The sequence below is a fragment of the Littorina saxatilis genome, linkage group LG14, assembly GCF_037325665.1.
Source record: "Littorina saxatilis isolate snail1 linkage group LG14, US_GU_Lsax_2.0, whole genome shotgun sequence".
NCBI lineage: Eukaryota > Metazoa > Mollusca > Gastropoda > Littorinimorpha > Littorinidae > Littorina > Littorina saxatilis.
The window spans coordinates 984,937-1,000,048 of NC_090258.1; the positions used below are offsets into that span (position 1 = coordinate 984,937).

Genomic DNA, 15,112 nt, shown 5'->3' on the forward strand with positions numbered 1-15,112 from the left:
TGTACCTTACTTATTTAATTTTTTTTATTGTTGCTTATTTTATGCCGTTTCATGCAAGGAGCGACCATTTTCCTGTCTCAGAATATGACCTACCCGTCAGCTTCAGGAGCCCCCTGACCCCCACAACGAGGGGGGGGGTGGGTTCTAGGGTTTCCGGCCCCCACCCCCCCAGCCAAAAAATAAAAATATTGAATGAGGTATGCATTTCTTTATTTTACATTGAGTTTCAATTTTTGGGGTATTATTCAGTGACAAAATCTGCTGCCTGAAACTGGTAATGATCATCCTCAGAATGCACCAGATTGCACCATTTTGCATCCTTTTTTTCAAATTTTTCCGGGGGGGGGCATGCCCCCGGACCCCCCTAGCAAGCTAGGCGCTTCGCGCCGTCGGCTCGGCGCTTCGCGCCTTCACACCCATATCTTCACAATATACTTTTGAAAAAAAACAGTCATAAAATGAACTGATCCGCCCCTGCCGCCAGGGGGGACATCCCCCTGGGCCACCACTGGCAACCCCCCCCCCCTCCTCTTCGCCTAGTCCGGCCCTGACTTCTTGCCCCATCTTCATGTCGGGCGGTTCGCAGACAAACCAAGCATGGTTACTGAATAAAATACTATATGCCGAATTAACTTGCAACATGTATGTTTATGATTAACTTCCTTAAACATTCTAAAACACAATATATGCGATATGGATGTGTGTGTATAATAGCTGTTCCTTGATGGACGCTCGATATTATAACGACACCTTACCTTCTTGATGCTCAGTTTGAGTAGGACTAAAGAACACTCCTTACTTGATGGACGCTCGATATTATAACGACACCTTACCTTCTTGATGCTCCGTTTGAGTAGGACTAAAGAACACTCCTTACTAGATGGACGCTCGATATTATAACGACACCTTACCTTCTTGATGCTCCGTTTGAGTAGGACTAAAGAACACTCCTTACTTGATGGACGCTCGATATTATAACGACACCTTACCTTCTTGATGCTCCGTTTGAGTAGGACTAAAGAACACTCCTTACTTGATGGACGCTCGATATTATAACGACACCTTACCTTCTTGATGCTCCGTTTGAGTAGGACTAAAGAACACTCCTTTCTTGATGGACGCTCGATATTATAACGACACCTTACCTTCTTGATGCTCCGTTTGAGTAGGACTAAAGAACACTCCTTACTTGATGGACGCTCGATATTATAACGACACCTTACCTTCTTGATGCTCCGTTTGAGTAGGACTAAAGAACACTCCTTACTTGACGGACGCTCGATATTATAACGACACCTTACCTTCTTGATGCTCCGTTTGAGTAGGACTAAAGAACACTCCTTACTTGATGGACGCTCGATATTATAACGACACCTTACCTTCTTGATGCTCCGTTTGAGTAGGACTAAAGAACACTCCTTACTTGATGGACGCTCGATATTATAACGACACCTTACCTTCCTGATGCTCCGTTTGAGTAGGACTAAAGAACACTCCTTACTTGATGGACGCTCGATATTATAACGACACCTTACCTTCTTGATGCTCCGTTTGAGTAGGACTAAAGAACACTCCTTACTTGATGGACGCTCGATATTATAACGACACCTTACCTTCTTGATGCTCCGTTTGAGTAGGACTAAAGAACACTCCTTACTTGATGGACGCTCGATATTATAACGACACCTTACCTTCTTGATGCTCCGTTTGAGTAGGACTAAAGAACACTCCTTACTTGATGGACGCTCGATATTATAACGACACCTTACCTTCTTGATGCTCCGTTTGAGTAGGACTAAAGAACACTCCTTACTTGATGGACGCTCGATATTATAACGACACCTTACCTTCTTGATGCTCCGTTTGAGTAGGACTAAAGAACACTCCTTACTTGACGGACGCTCGATATTATAACGACACCTTACCTTCTTGATGCTCCGTTTGAGTAGGACTAAAGAACACTCCTTACTTGATGGACGCTCGATATTATAACGACACTTACCTTCTTGATGCTCCGTTTGAGTAGGACTAAAGAACACTCCTTACTTGATGGACGCTCGATATTATAACGACACCTTACCTTCCTGATGCTCCGTTTGAGTAGGACTAAAGAACACTCCTTACTTGATGGACGCTCGATATTATAACGACACCTTACCTTCTTGATGCTCCGTTTGAGTAGGACTAAAGAACACTCCTTACTTGATGGACGCTCGATATTATAACGACACCTTACCTTCTTGATGCTCCGTTTGAGTAGGACTAAAGAACACTCCTTACTTGATGGACGCTCGATATTATAACGACACCTTACCTTCTTGATGCTCCGTTTGAGTAGGACTAAAGAACACTCCTTACTTGATGGACGCTCGATATTATAACGACACCTTACCTTCTTGATGCTCCGTTTGAGTAGGACTAAAGAACACTCCTTACTTGATGGACGCTCGATATTATAACGACACCTTACCTTCTTGATGCTCCGTTTGAGTAGGACTAAAGAACACTCCTTACTTGATGGACGCTCGATATTATAACGACACCTTACCTTCTTGATGCTCCGTTTGAGTAGGACTAAAGAACACTCCTTACTTGATGGACGCTCGATATTATAACGACACCTTACCTTCTTGATGCTCCGTTTGAGTAGGACTAAAGAACACTCCTTACTTGACGGACGCTCGATATTATAACGACACCTTACCTTCTTGATGCTCCGTTTGAGTAGGACTAAAGAACACTCCTTACTTGATGGACGCTCGATATTATAACGACACCTTACCTTCTTGATGCTCCGTTTGAGTAGGACTAAAGAACACTCCTTACTTGATGGACGCTCGATATTATAACGACACCTTACCTTCTTGATGCTCCGTTTGAGTAGGACTAAAGAACACTCCTTACTTGATGGACGCTCGATATTATAACGACACCTTACCTTCTTGATGCTCCGTTTGAGTAGGACTAAAGAACACTCCTTACTTGATGGACGCTCGATATTATAAGGACACCTTACCTTCTTGATGCTCCGTTTGAGTAGGACTAAAGAACACTCCTTACTTGATGGACGCTCGATATTATAACGACACCTTACCTTCTTGATGCTCCGTTTGAGTAAGACTAAAGAACACTCCTTACTTGACGGGCACTTCGTTTACGGAATAACTTACCTCTTGATGCTCCTTTCCGGACACGACTAAACGAGTCTGTGCGGCTGCGGCTTACATCTCATGGCCTTGGGATGGCAGCTCGGATGCCGGCGGCTTTCAACGGTGGTTACAACAGGATTCTTGTTTCGACTTGCTTTACGGCTCGCGCAAATCTTATTTCCATTCCTGACACTGTCCTGTGTCTTGTTTCCCACTTATAGCCTATTCAGAACCCGGCAAATAGAGCGACGGTAATGGCTCTAGTTCTCTTCCATTAGCGGTTCAGCTGCTTCTCTCCAATGACAGTTTGCATTCCCACAATGCAACTCCATGACGTAAATTCTCATACTAATGACGCAGTAATGACGTCGATTCACCATGTAGATTCTCATACTAGTGACGAAGTAATGACGTCGTTTCTACATGTCTCCAAAGTCTCGTGTAGACTCTTACCTTAATGACGCAACAAAATATTTCAGTCTCGGCTAAACAAGAGTTGTTTGGAGTTGAGTCGTAACAATCAAAACGTGTAATTGTTAACAGCTCGAGAAACATAAACAATGAGTGGAAGATCCTGTCTGACCAAATAAATGACAATAGTTAAAGTGTGTCTAAACCCTGCAAGTACAGGTTTGAGTGTGTGTAGAGGGGTTCCAGTTACGACATTTTTCTGCACTTTAACCGCTCTGCGCTCAGCCGTTCGCCAACTGGCATGCGTACTAAATTTGCTCATCCGGACTTTGCCGAGAAAACCCGAGAACTCCCGACGCGCCAGCCAAGTGCCTGTGACGTAGACATGGGAAGAGAGCACAATGGACGACAGTCAGTCGTGGCGCACAAAACGTGGTGAACCACAATCGTGTTGTACCATATATGTTTGAACCTCGGGCACGAGAAAATGAAAGGAACGTGGAGGAAAATCATCTTTCTGACAACAGCAGCATGATTAATCGCCTTGGGAACACAGACTGGTGAGTAACGAAGTCACGTTTTATTTTGGGTACAAGCAACCGAGAAAAGGACATTCTGACAGGATGTGTCAAGCTTGGAGTCTAGATCTAGATCTGAACTGTGACATGAGTACCGTTTGTGTGGGTGTTTGTGCACTAGGCTATGCTAACTTGGTTTTTCAGTCTGTCTCCAGAGCTAGTGTCTATTTTGGACATGACCTGGTTATATGCAAGAAATTCACTAGGCCTCCAGAATGAACATTTTATAGAAGCAAACTCACGAAGATCGACACGCACGAGCTTTTGACGAAGGCGAATCTGGCAGTCCCTAGTGTTTACATTTTGAGTTGGCAAGTTACATTTTTAGAACTAATGTTATTATTTCTTTCTGATGAAATCTAAGAATACTTCCAACATGTGTGCATTCGCAACACTCGGCGGAAGGATAGAAACGAGTGAAGATTGTTTGTGATACTTTCAGGTCTGAATGTGCCAACTGTGTGGAGATGGAGAAAGGCAACTGCTGCACAGAGTCTACTAAAATTATGAAGAAGCTGAACTGTCCCAGGCAGGTATGTATTACTTTTTACTTGGCATTAGTTAAATTACTTTTTTTTCAATGAAAAGAGCAAAGGAAAAGTGTGACTATTTTGCAACATAGATGCAGAGGTTATTCATTACTATAAATAGTCTGTAAAGCCTTAACTTCATAATGTCTGTTGGAAGTTTAGTTCTTACACTGCTCCCATGGGGTCGCCTTCACGCGGCGGGAGTGTTTCCACTAAGCTTCCCCACCCCTTTACTTCTCTTCTTTTGTCTTATTTCTGCCTTACCAGTCCTTTCACCTATATTTCCTTCCAAGAAAACTCTCCCTACTATTCCCTGCAGTTTTCCGATTCCTTTCTTGTTGTCTTATTTCTACCTGACTGGATCCATCACCTTTATTTCACTTACCAAAAGTCTTCTTTTCCACATCCTTATTTCTCTGCCCCCCGCATGTCGTAAGAGGCGACTAACGGATTCTGTTTCTCCTTTTACCCTTGTTAAGTGTTTCTTGTATAGAATATAGTCAATGTTTGTAAAGATTTTAGTCAAGCAGTATGTAAGAAATGTTAAGTCCTTTGTACTGGAAACTTGCATTCTCCCAGTAAGGTCATATATATTGTACTACGTTGCAAGCCCCTGGAACAATTTTTTGATTCGTGCTTTTGTGAACAAGAAACAATTAACAAGTGGCTCTATCCCATCTCCCCCCTTTCCCCTATCCCATCTCCCCCCTTTCCCCGTCGCGATATAACCTTGAATGGTTGAAAACGACGTTAAACACCAAATAAAGAAAGACAGAAGTTCTTACACTAATTTCATAGTTAACCATAAGTTATAACAATACTGTTATGTTTGCAGACCTCCCGAAAAAATTGGCATTACATGCATCACGCAGCTCCCATAATTTGAAAGCGTCTGCCTAAACACGGATATGCTGGAGACGGCATATTACCAGTACCGGGAGGAGCATGGGTTTTTACAGGCTACTCTTAAGGAGTAAGTGACACACCTATCTTTCTTTACCAAGCATGTGCTTGTCACATCATCGTGATGTGTTGGCAGATACTTCTAGGTCTGTTCCACATGACAAATGTACCCCGTACACCCATCCATTCACACACCTGAAGAAGAAGGTGACAGAAGATTTTTTTTAATTTGCAGGTTTAAAGCAATCCTTGTTTTTCATGTCTTAAAAACTTTTTCTTCTCACAAAGTTGAAAGTTGGTCCATTAAAAAAACCCATTAAATTAAAAGATAAGACATACAAGTGCACACATAGTATTTCCTCTTCTTGTCGATCACGCGTCTATATTGTGATGTGTTTGACATGGTATGATGCATATAATATATTATATACAAACCAGTAAATATTATTTTGTTATCCTCGGATCTCTCCACACTGAAGTCCAGAAGTGAATAATAGATTCATAGTTTATACACTTTGTGTGAAACAAGATTAACATAATGCTGGAAAGAAACACATTTTGGAAAGTACATTTTAAACATAAATAACTAGGTAAAATGAAAGATTTACATGGATCTTGTCATACTGTCACACACACACACACACACACACACACACACACACACACACACACACACACACACACACACACACAGCCAGCCAGCCATGAAACAAGCCATTCTATCAATTCACGAAAAATAAGTGTTCTTCCCCCCACTTTCCACACCTTTTGTAGGAACACCCTGCCGGACTATGCAACACACACTTATGTCACAGATTTTGTGATTATTTTTCAGGAAGTACCGCTACATAGGATTCTGACAGCTTGTGAGGTGGTGCCATGGTGTGCTAGGGAGGAAAATCAGGATACCTTTACCTTCATGTGGAGTACGGGCCATCAGATATGCATTTCCGTCTGATGTACTACTACAGAGGTTTTGAGTGGTCTGAGCTTGAATGAAAATGGTAACATGAAAATGTATTTATAATCTAATGCATCACTTATGAAATAAAAGAGTAAAATCTGTAATTCCTTGCAAGTGCATTTTGTTCAGTATTGTCGTTGGTGTCGACATCAGCGGGGAAAAGTGGGATCAGTTTGGTTATCTTGTACTGTATGGTGCTGCAGCTTCTTATCGGTATGGGGGGGGGGGGGGGGGGGGTGATATGCAGCGGCCCAAAAGTCAGGTTTGTCACAAAATTCCTCTGGGAAGGAAGCTTCAAAGGCACCTGGATCCTTTGTCAGCTTCTCAAACAGACTTGAAGCAATCTTGACACGTGACCTGTAAATGTAACAGTGGATAGCTCAGGATGAGATAGTCGTGAAAAGGCATTATTAGCACGGAACCAAGTACAGCTTTTATGCTTGCAAAAATGCATTTTAGGAAGAATGCTGCAGTTCTAGCGAATACCCAACTGAACAAAATTAAATGTAATATTTCTCTCTCTGTCTTTTCCCTCTTCAGTTGTGTGTGTGAGTGTGTGTTTGGGTAAATTGCCAGAATTCTGGAGTATAAGAAAAGAAGAGGATTTTCATTTGTGTGTGTGTCTGCTAAAAACCAGCAGTCAGTAATTACCCTGCATGTAACTTACCATAAGCTCGTGGCCCTTTGCACTTCCTCACACTGTACTCTCCTTTCTTTCCTTTTGGGAATGTGATGGACAACGTCGGATTTCCTTCTTCATCAAGCGCATCACCCCTGTCCCCATTTTCATTGTAATGCAGAGTGGCAAGGAACAGCCTGAAAACAGGATACAAATTTAAATGCACTGAATTAATGACTCTCACTCTCAGTAATAATTCCACGCTTTACTAAATATTAGACAGATACCTCATTCAAAATTACTCTGCACCCCCCCCCCCCCTCCATGTGTATTTATTGTATAATTCTCATTAATAGATCTTATCCAAAAAAAAAAGCATAACTGAATGTGTAAATTGTAATATTGTTTGTTCATCTATTAGTTGCCTCCCTTCAAATTTATTTTTGAACAATTCCGAGAATACAATTTTAACTATAACTCAATGTCATACATAAAACAAGGAAGATAAATTGTGTAGAGATCTCAATTCCTTATTTTCATTTTTTTTTTTAAAGGATATCACTATGCAATGTCATTAACAATTGCATCAAAATTATCTCCCTTGATCTCTCTTGCACAAGACATTTGTTTCAACTACATGTACATGTATTTGTTTGTTAGATTTGGGAGATTTTACAGGAATGAATCTAACAATCAATGACCTAGATATTTCTACATTGTAAAAAAAAATCTGCTGGAGGTATGATGTGTGTTTATGTGTGTTTTGAGTGTGATTGTGTGTGTGTGTATATGTGAATGTGACTGTTTGCGTGTGAATGTGTGTGTGTGTGTGTGTCCGTCCGTCTATGTGTCAATCTGGATCAAAGTGTATGTGCATGTCTATGCGTATGTGTGGTGTATGTGTCTGTCCGTCTGTCTCTGTGATTCTGGATCAAAGAAAGTGTATATGCATGTCTATGGGTGTGGTTGTGTGTGTCTGTGTCTGTTTGTGTGCTTGTGTGTGTCTTTCTGTGTGTATCTCTTCGTTATTATTTTATTGGCAAGACAGAGTCAGAAATCAGAATTTTTGAGAGTCTCAGTCTCCCTCCTACACATATTCACACGGACACACATACCTTACATAAACGATGGAGATGCAACGCACTACGTCTGCCGTTAAATTTAATCATGCACCGCCAACAGAAACATAACGATCACTTGCCTTCATCACTTTTCTTTTCCGTCGACTTTGAGTCTTTCTCCGGTTCGACACTTCTTCGTCAGCCGTCTCAACTGTCTTTTATGCAGCATTCAAATTCTTCTTTACATTGATAAACGTTAGTGGGATCCCTGACGGGACAGAATCCTCCAACAACCTCCGACTCGGACGATAACCGAGTTCGGATTCGAACAAGGGAGCTGTGAACTGTTCTGCAAATGCATCATCTGCAAAATGGTGTCCACTCGTTGGTTGTGAATAAACCGTTTCCACAAAGTCAATCCAAGCTTTCCTTCTGTGAAAGACTTGAGGGAACCCGTGAGTAAGCTTACTTATTCCCGGCATGTTTGCATGGATAGTATTGCAACCGTAAACGACGCAGAAACGATCTACTCATGCTGACTCGTGTTTGCAGAAAGTTAGATCTAGATCCATGGAGAGGGCGCTGCTTCCGCTCCCACTCCCATTCCCATCTCTACGTCATCTGCCGACGTTTCTATTTTTAGCATCATCGTCTTGTTTCAGCTGAAGGCTGGCAGGTGCGAGCTTTTACGGACTTTTCCCACTCGCTGCGTCTGCTCCTCGCATCTTCGGGCCTTTGAAGGGGTGGGAATGGAATGCATCTGGGTGTATGTTTGCGTTGGTAATAAGGGTTTTGGGTTGAAAAATGGGGTTTAGATACACTTTAAAAGTAGTCTACATGCCCTATTCAGAGTGTCGTCTCCTTCAACCAGCTCTGCTACCACAGCAGTGCAAATGCAAAGAAAGGCGACATGGAAAGGTTGGAGAAGATTGTGAAGAGAGCAGGCTCCACCATTTGCTCTGAGCTTCAGCCTCTCAGCACTCGATTCGTGGCGCTGAAGAACACACCGGTGACACTGTGACGGTTCCCCTACGCTTTGTGTTCGGTGCCCTGACCCTTTGTGTTCGGTTCCCACTCGGTTCCCACACGCCAAAATTCGCGGACAAAACATCCATTTATGGTAGTATTACGCAATGTTGCTCTCTGAGAATGGTCTTGTTAGATCTGTGAGTGTTTACACTACATGCCTAGGTGCTGTTGGATTGAAGGTTTTTGATATTTTAGCCGTTATTAGGTAGAATGCCTTCCACTTTACTGCAAAACTGCATAATTCGTAGCATCGGCAAGAAATATCCTACCAAAAAATGCCTGCTTGGAACTGTCCGTGGTCCAGCAAAAAGTTCAACATGTCTGTAGCAGACAGCCCAAGTTTCAAGATTGTAGGGCCATCCAAACAGCCGTAATAATAAAAACAACAAAAGTAGTCAGTGAAATTGGCTGTGTTCGGTCCCCCCACACTTTTGTGACGTAGGCGTGACGGTTCCCATAATTCATTGTGTCGGTCCCCACTTTCTGTGTCGGACCCCACTTTCGACCTAATTTCTCTGTGACGGACCCCACAACCAGCCTATTTTGTGTCGGTCCCCACACCTTCTTGGATTTATGACTTGCCGGTTACTTGTATCATTGTATTCATTGAATCTAATTGTCTCGGAGTTATTTTTCAGCAAAAACCGGCAAGGCAGCACCTTTTGTGATACCAAGTAAGTCAGATGACATCAGTATGTGTGTGTGTGTGTGTGTGTGTGTGTGAGAGAGAGAGAGAGAGAGAGAGAGAGAGAGAGAGAGAGAGAGAGAGAGAGAGAGAGAGAGAGAGAGAGAGAGAGAGAGAGAGAGGGAGAGAGAGAGTTGTGTTTCCGTACCCGCGACAGCGTTTTTCCAGCGGCGCGACGAAAATCAAGCACATAGAAAATGACCAGGAGTGTTTCCACACGCGCGACGCGTTAGCGGCGCGACAAGCGGCAAGCGACGCGATTTTTTTGAAAGGGTCCTGGAGCGATTTTTTCGCGTTGTCGCGCGGCAACGCGGGAGTTTACAGATTTTACCGCATGTTTAAAACGCAAGTACGGAAACACGTCACGCGTTTGCGCGCGTTTTCTTTTGTCGCTGCCGCTGTCGCGGGTACGGAAACAGAACTTACCGCGAGTACGACACTACCGCGAGTACGACACTACCGCGAGTATAACACTACCGCGTGTCACACTACCGCGAGTATAACATTACCGCGTGTCATTTTATGACTTCCATGGCTGAAGGCAAAGGTTGAAATGTTTCCTTGAAATATAAAACAAAAAGGCCTGGTCTGTTCTCTGAACACTAATTCAATGTTTGTCATGCTAACCAAGAACTCAAAACGATCAGAACACACTATCAGAATACATATAGAATGGGTTGCTTCCAATCAAAGTTAGAACACAAACTCACAAGAAGTAAGTTTGCATGCGTTCTCTCTACGGTTATGGTACTCGCGGTTGTGGTACGCGCGGTAGTGTGACACGCGGCAGTGTTATACTCGCGGTAGTGTCGTACTCGCGGTAGTGTGACACGCGGTAGTGTTACACGCGGTAGTGTCGTACTCGCGGTAGTGTGACACGCGGTAGTGACGCTCGCGGTAGTGTCGCATAACCGGAGTGATCTGGAAAGGTGTCAATCTCTCTCTCTCTCTCTCTCACTCTCTCTCTCTCTCTCTCTCTCTCTCTCTCTCTCACACACACACACACACACACACACACACACACACACACACACACACACACACACACACACACACACACACACACATACTGATGTCATCTGACTTAGGGGACGGTGGGGCAGGTTGGGCCGTGGGGCAGGTTGAGTCAGCCCTACAAAATGCTCAAAGACGTAATATTTCTTCCGTTTTCTTTCCGTTGCTTGTTTTTGAATAACCGGAACTTTTGTTGGCGCGAAATTTGACCGGTGCAACGCGTGTGGATCAACGCAGTCTGGAATACGCCTCTCGTTTCGACAACTTAAGTAAATTTTTGGCTCCTTGAAACTTTTTGAACTGATTTAGTGACTGTTCATCGTTGATATTGTTAGTTGTGACTTGTTGTTCAGAAATTAAGCAGCTATTTCTTCACAGTAGCTTAAATTGTCAGCTGCTTGTCAATGATGAGCAGCGATTGAAACTTCGAAAGTAGGCTACACATGGTGGGGTAGGTTGGGTGGGGCAGGTTGGGCCACTGTATCCACTCCTCACACTGACTGTCAGTTCAGCCAAACAGTAGGCATAATGATATTTTGTGGCATCGATCATTCAGGCACTGCATCATTCAATATCATAACTGCAAACACTGCATTGCATTGATTTTCTTTTCAGGTATGATTTATAGTAATTTTTACAGTATGTCAGCTGATACAAATAATTCTTTTTTTTAAATGCCCGCCTTCTATGGATGTTAAAAAACTATTATGATGTACTTTAATTTAAATTGAAATAACATAATTGTTTAGTGTTGATTTTGAAACAATTTCACATCAATATTCTATCTATCCAAACATATGTTTGCAGTTATTGACCTAACCTGCCCCAAGGTGTGACCCAACCTGCCCCAAAGTGGGGCAGGTTGGGTCAGCTGCAGTTGGTGTCTTTAACTGTTAATTACTCAAAGAAAATGACGTAAAAATGTACCTTTTTATATTTAGTCAAGTTTTGACTAAATATTTTAACATCGAGGGGGAATCGAAACGAGGGTCGTGGTGTATGTGCGTGTGTGCGTGTGTGTGTGTGTGTGTGTGTGTGTAGAGCGATTCAGACTAAACTACTGGACCGATCTTTATGAAATTTGACATGAGAGTTCCTGGGTATGAAATCCCCGAACGTTTTTTTCATTTTTTTGATAAATGTCTTTGATGACGTCATATCCGGCTTTTCGTGAAAGTTGAGGCGGCACTGTCACGCCCTCATTTTTCAACCAAATTGGTTGAAATTTTGGTCAAGTAATGTTCGACGAAGCCCGGACTTCGGTATTGCATTTCAGCTTGGTGGCTTAAAAATTGATTAATGACTTTGGTCATTAAAAATCTGAAAATTGTAAAAAAAAATAAAAATTTATAAAACGATCCAAATTTACGTTTATCTTATTTTCCATCATTTGCTGATTCCAAAAACATATAAATATGTTATATTCGGATTAAAAACAAGCTCTGAAAATTAAATATATAAACATTATTATCAAAATTAAATTGTCCAAATCAATTTAAAAACACTTTCATCTTATTCCTTGTCGGTTCCTGATTCCAAAAACATATAGATATGATATGTTTGGATTAAAAACACGCTCAGAAAGTTAAAACAAAGAGAGGTACAGAAACGCGTGCTATCCTTCTTAGCGCAACTACTACCCCGCTCTTCTTGTCAATTTCACTGCCTTTGCCATGAGCGGTGGACTGACGATGCTACGAGTATACGGTCTTGCTGAAAAATGGCATTGCGTTCAGTTTCATTCTGTGAGTTCGACAGCTACTTGACTAAATATTGTATTTTCGCCTTACGCGACTTGTTCTTTCTTATTAAGTTCTTGAATGATTAAAGATTATTTTGAACTATTTATATTGTGTTTTTTTCTTCCTGTATTTGAACTACGAGACGAAAGCCAAAAGGTGTCCCAACCTGCCCCACCCTCCCCTACTTGGTATCACAAAAGGTGCTGCCTTGCCGGTTTTTGCTGAAAAATAACTCCGAGACAATTAGATTCAATGAATACAATGATACAAGTAACCGGCAAGTAAATCCAAGAAGGTGTGGGGACCGACACAAAATAGGCTGGTTGTGGGGTCCGTCACAGAGAAATTAGGTCGAAAGTGGGGTCCGACACAGAAAGTGGGGACCGACACAATGAATTATGGGAACCGTCACGCCTACGTCACAAAAGTGTGGGGGGACCGAACACAGCCAATTTCACTGACTACTTTTGTTGTTTTTATTATTTCGGCTGTTTGGATGGCCCTACAATCTTGAAACTTGGGCTGTCTGCTACAGACATGTTGAACTTTTTGCTGGACCACGGACAGTTCCAAGCAGGCATTTTTTGGTATGATATTTCTTGCCGATGCTACGAATTATGCAGTTTTGCAGTAAAGTGGAAGGCATTCTACCTAATAACGGCTAAAATATCAAAAACCTTCAATCCAACAGCACCTAGGCATGTAGTGTAAACACTCACAGATCTAACAAGACCATTCTCAGAGAGCAACATTGCGTAATACTACCATAAATGGATGTTTTGTCCGCGAATTTTGGCGTGTGGGAACCGAGTGGGAACCGAACACAAAGGGTCAGGGCACCGAACACAAAGCGTAGGGGAACCGTCACAGTGTCACCGGTGTGAAGAAGCTGAGCATGATCCGCTCTGACGACCGCCACCCTCTGCACCAGGCGCTCGCATCGTGCGAGCCCACGCGTGAGTCATCACGCCGTTTGAGGTGCTGGCGGGCCAGGACGAACCGGATGAGGGACTCGTTCCTCCCGATGGCTGTACGACTCTACAACCAGTCCCTGTGAATGTGATAGACTTGAGTGATGTGAAATTTGACTGTGAGGACTATGGGTGATGTGAACTGTGATGTGAGGACTATGGGTGATGTGAACTGTGACTGCGGAAGGACAATGAGTGCTGTGAACTGTGACTTGGAGGACTATGGGTGATGTGTAGTAGGTGTGAGCGATGGTAGAGTAGAGGACGTGTGATTGGCGGGGGGGGGGGGGGGGGGGGGGTAAGAGTGAAATGTTGACGTCTGTTTACTTTGTATGATGGGGGGGGGGGTTATGATGTAATGTAATGTATGATGATGTACTATGTGTTGATTGCGTATGTATGGGGGTTATGATGTAATGTATATATGTATGACTAGATGAATACCCGGCTTCGCCGGGGTGAATCGCGAGACAGAGACAGACAGCGTGGCGGTTCACCACAATCACCTTTGAAGGCGAAGTCCTGTCAAACGGGATTGAGAATTTTATAAAAAACCACTCGTGTTGTAACCTATACATATCTATAAATATATAGAGATAGGTGACAGTGTATTTTTCGCGTGGCTATAAATTGATTCGACCTTTTCACTTTGACAGTAAGAACAACTTACGGGTGCAAGGGAAGCGTTCTGGACAGCGCAGTGACATTCTAAAAATAGTAACGTAGAAACGGGAATATGGATTGAAGCCACACGAAGGAAGGGAGATAAACGCAAAACACTGGAGAAGATAAGGAAGAGTTACTGGGAATGGTGAAATGAACAGAAAAACCAAAATCGGTTCAGCGCTGCGCGCTGAGAGCACGTGTTGAAATATATCATCGATGATATTGTGTCCGGGGTGTAGCTGAATACGGTGTCCAAATTTGAAAAAGATCCACCGAGAACTTTGGCGTTGTGATGTGGTCTAGCGGCTTTGGTGTGTCGGTATGGGGGCCCGGGTAGCTGAGGTGGAACCAAAATCGGTTCAGCGCTGCGCGCTGAGAGCACGTGTTGAAATATCGGGTGTACCTGAATATGCCCACCAAATTTGAAGCAGATCCATCGAGAACTTTGGCCGTGCATCGCGCACACACACACACACACACAGACAGACAGACACAAGTCGTATATATATATATATAGATGATGTATTCTGTGTCGATTGTGAATGTATGGTGGGGTGAGGGGGTATGATGTAATTTAATGTACGATGATATATTTGGTGTTTGATAGTGTATGATTGTTTGTTAGTTGTAGATTATAGTACGATGTTTGATGTTGTAATGTTTGTGCGTGTGTTATAATGCAATATGTTATGATGTAATGTATGATGATGTATTCGGTGTTTGATAGTGGATGTATGCTTGTTAGTTGTAGATCTAGTACGATGTTTGAGGCTGTAATGTTTGTGCGGGT

General features: G+C 42.8%; 2 long non-coding RNA genes across 3 annotated transcripts; one reads left to right on the top strand and one right to left on the bottom strand.

Annotated features, from left to right (window-relative positions):
- Positions 1-3,748: 3,748 nt before the first annotated feature.
- Positions 3,749-6,537, top strand: LOC138946841 (uncharacterized). Of its 2 annotated transcripts, XR_011449433.1 has the most exons (4): positions 3,749-4,120; positions 4,581-4,671; positions 5,504-5,641; positions 6,407-6,537. It is a non-coding gene; the product is annotated as an uncharacterized lncRNA (long non-coding RNA). The 2 variants fall into 2 exon arrangements; XR_011449432.1 differs by having other exon boundaries at positions 3,749-4,671.
- LOC138946842 (uncharacterized) lies at positions 5,780-7,678 on the bottom strand. Its single transcript, XR_011449434.1, has 2 exons — positions 7,203-7,678; positions 5,780-6,892 (listed from the first exon to the last, which is right to left on the bottom strand). It is a non-coding gene; the product is annotated as an uncharacterized lncRNA (long non-coding RNA).
- Between the last annotated feature and the right edge of the window lie 7,434 nt (positions 7,679-15,112).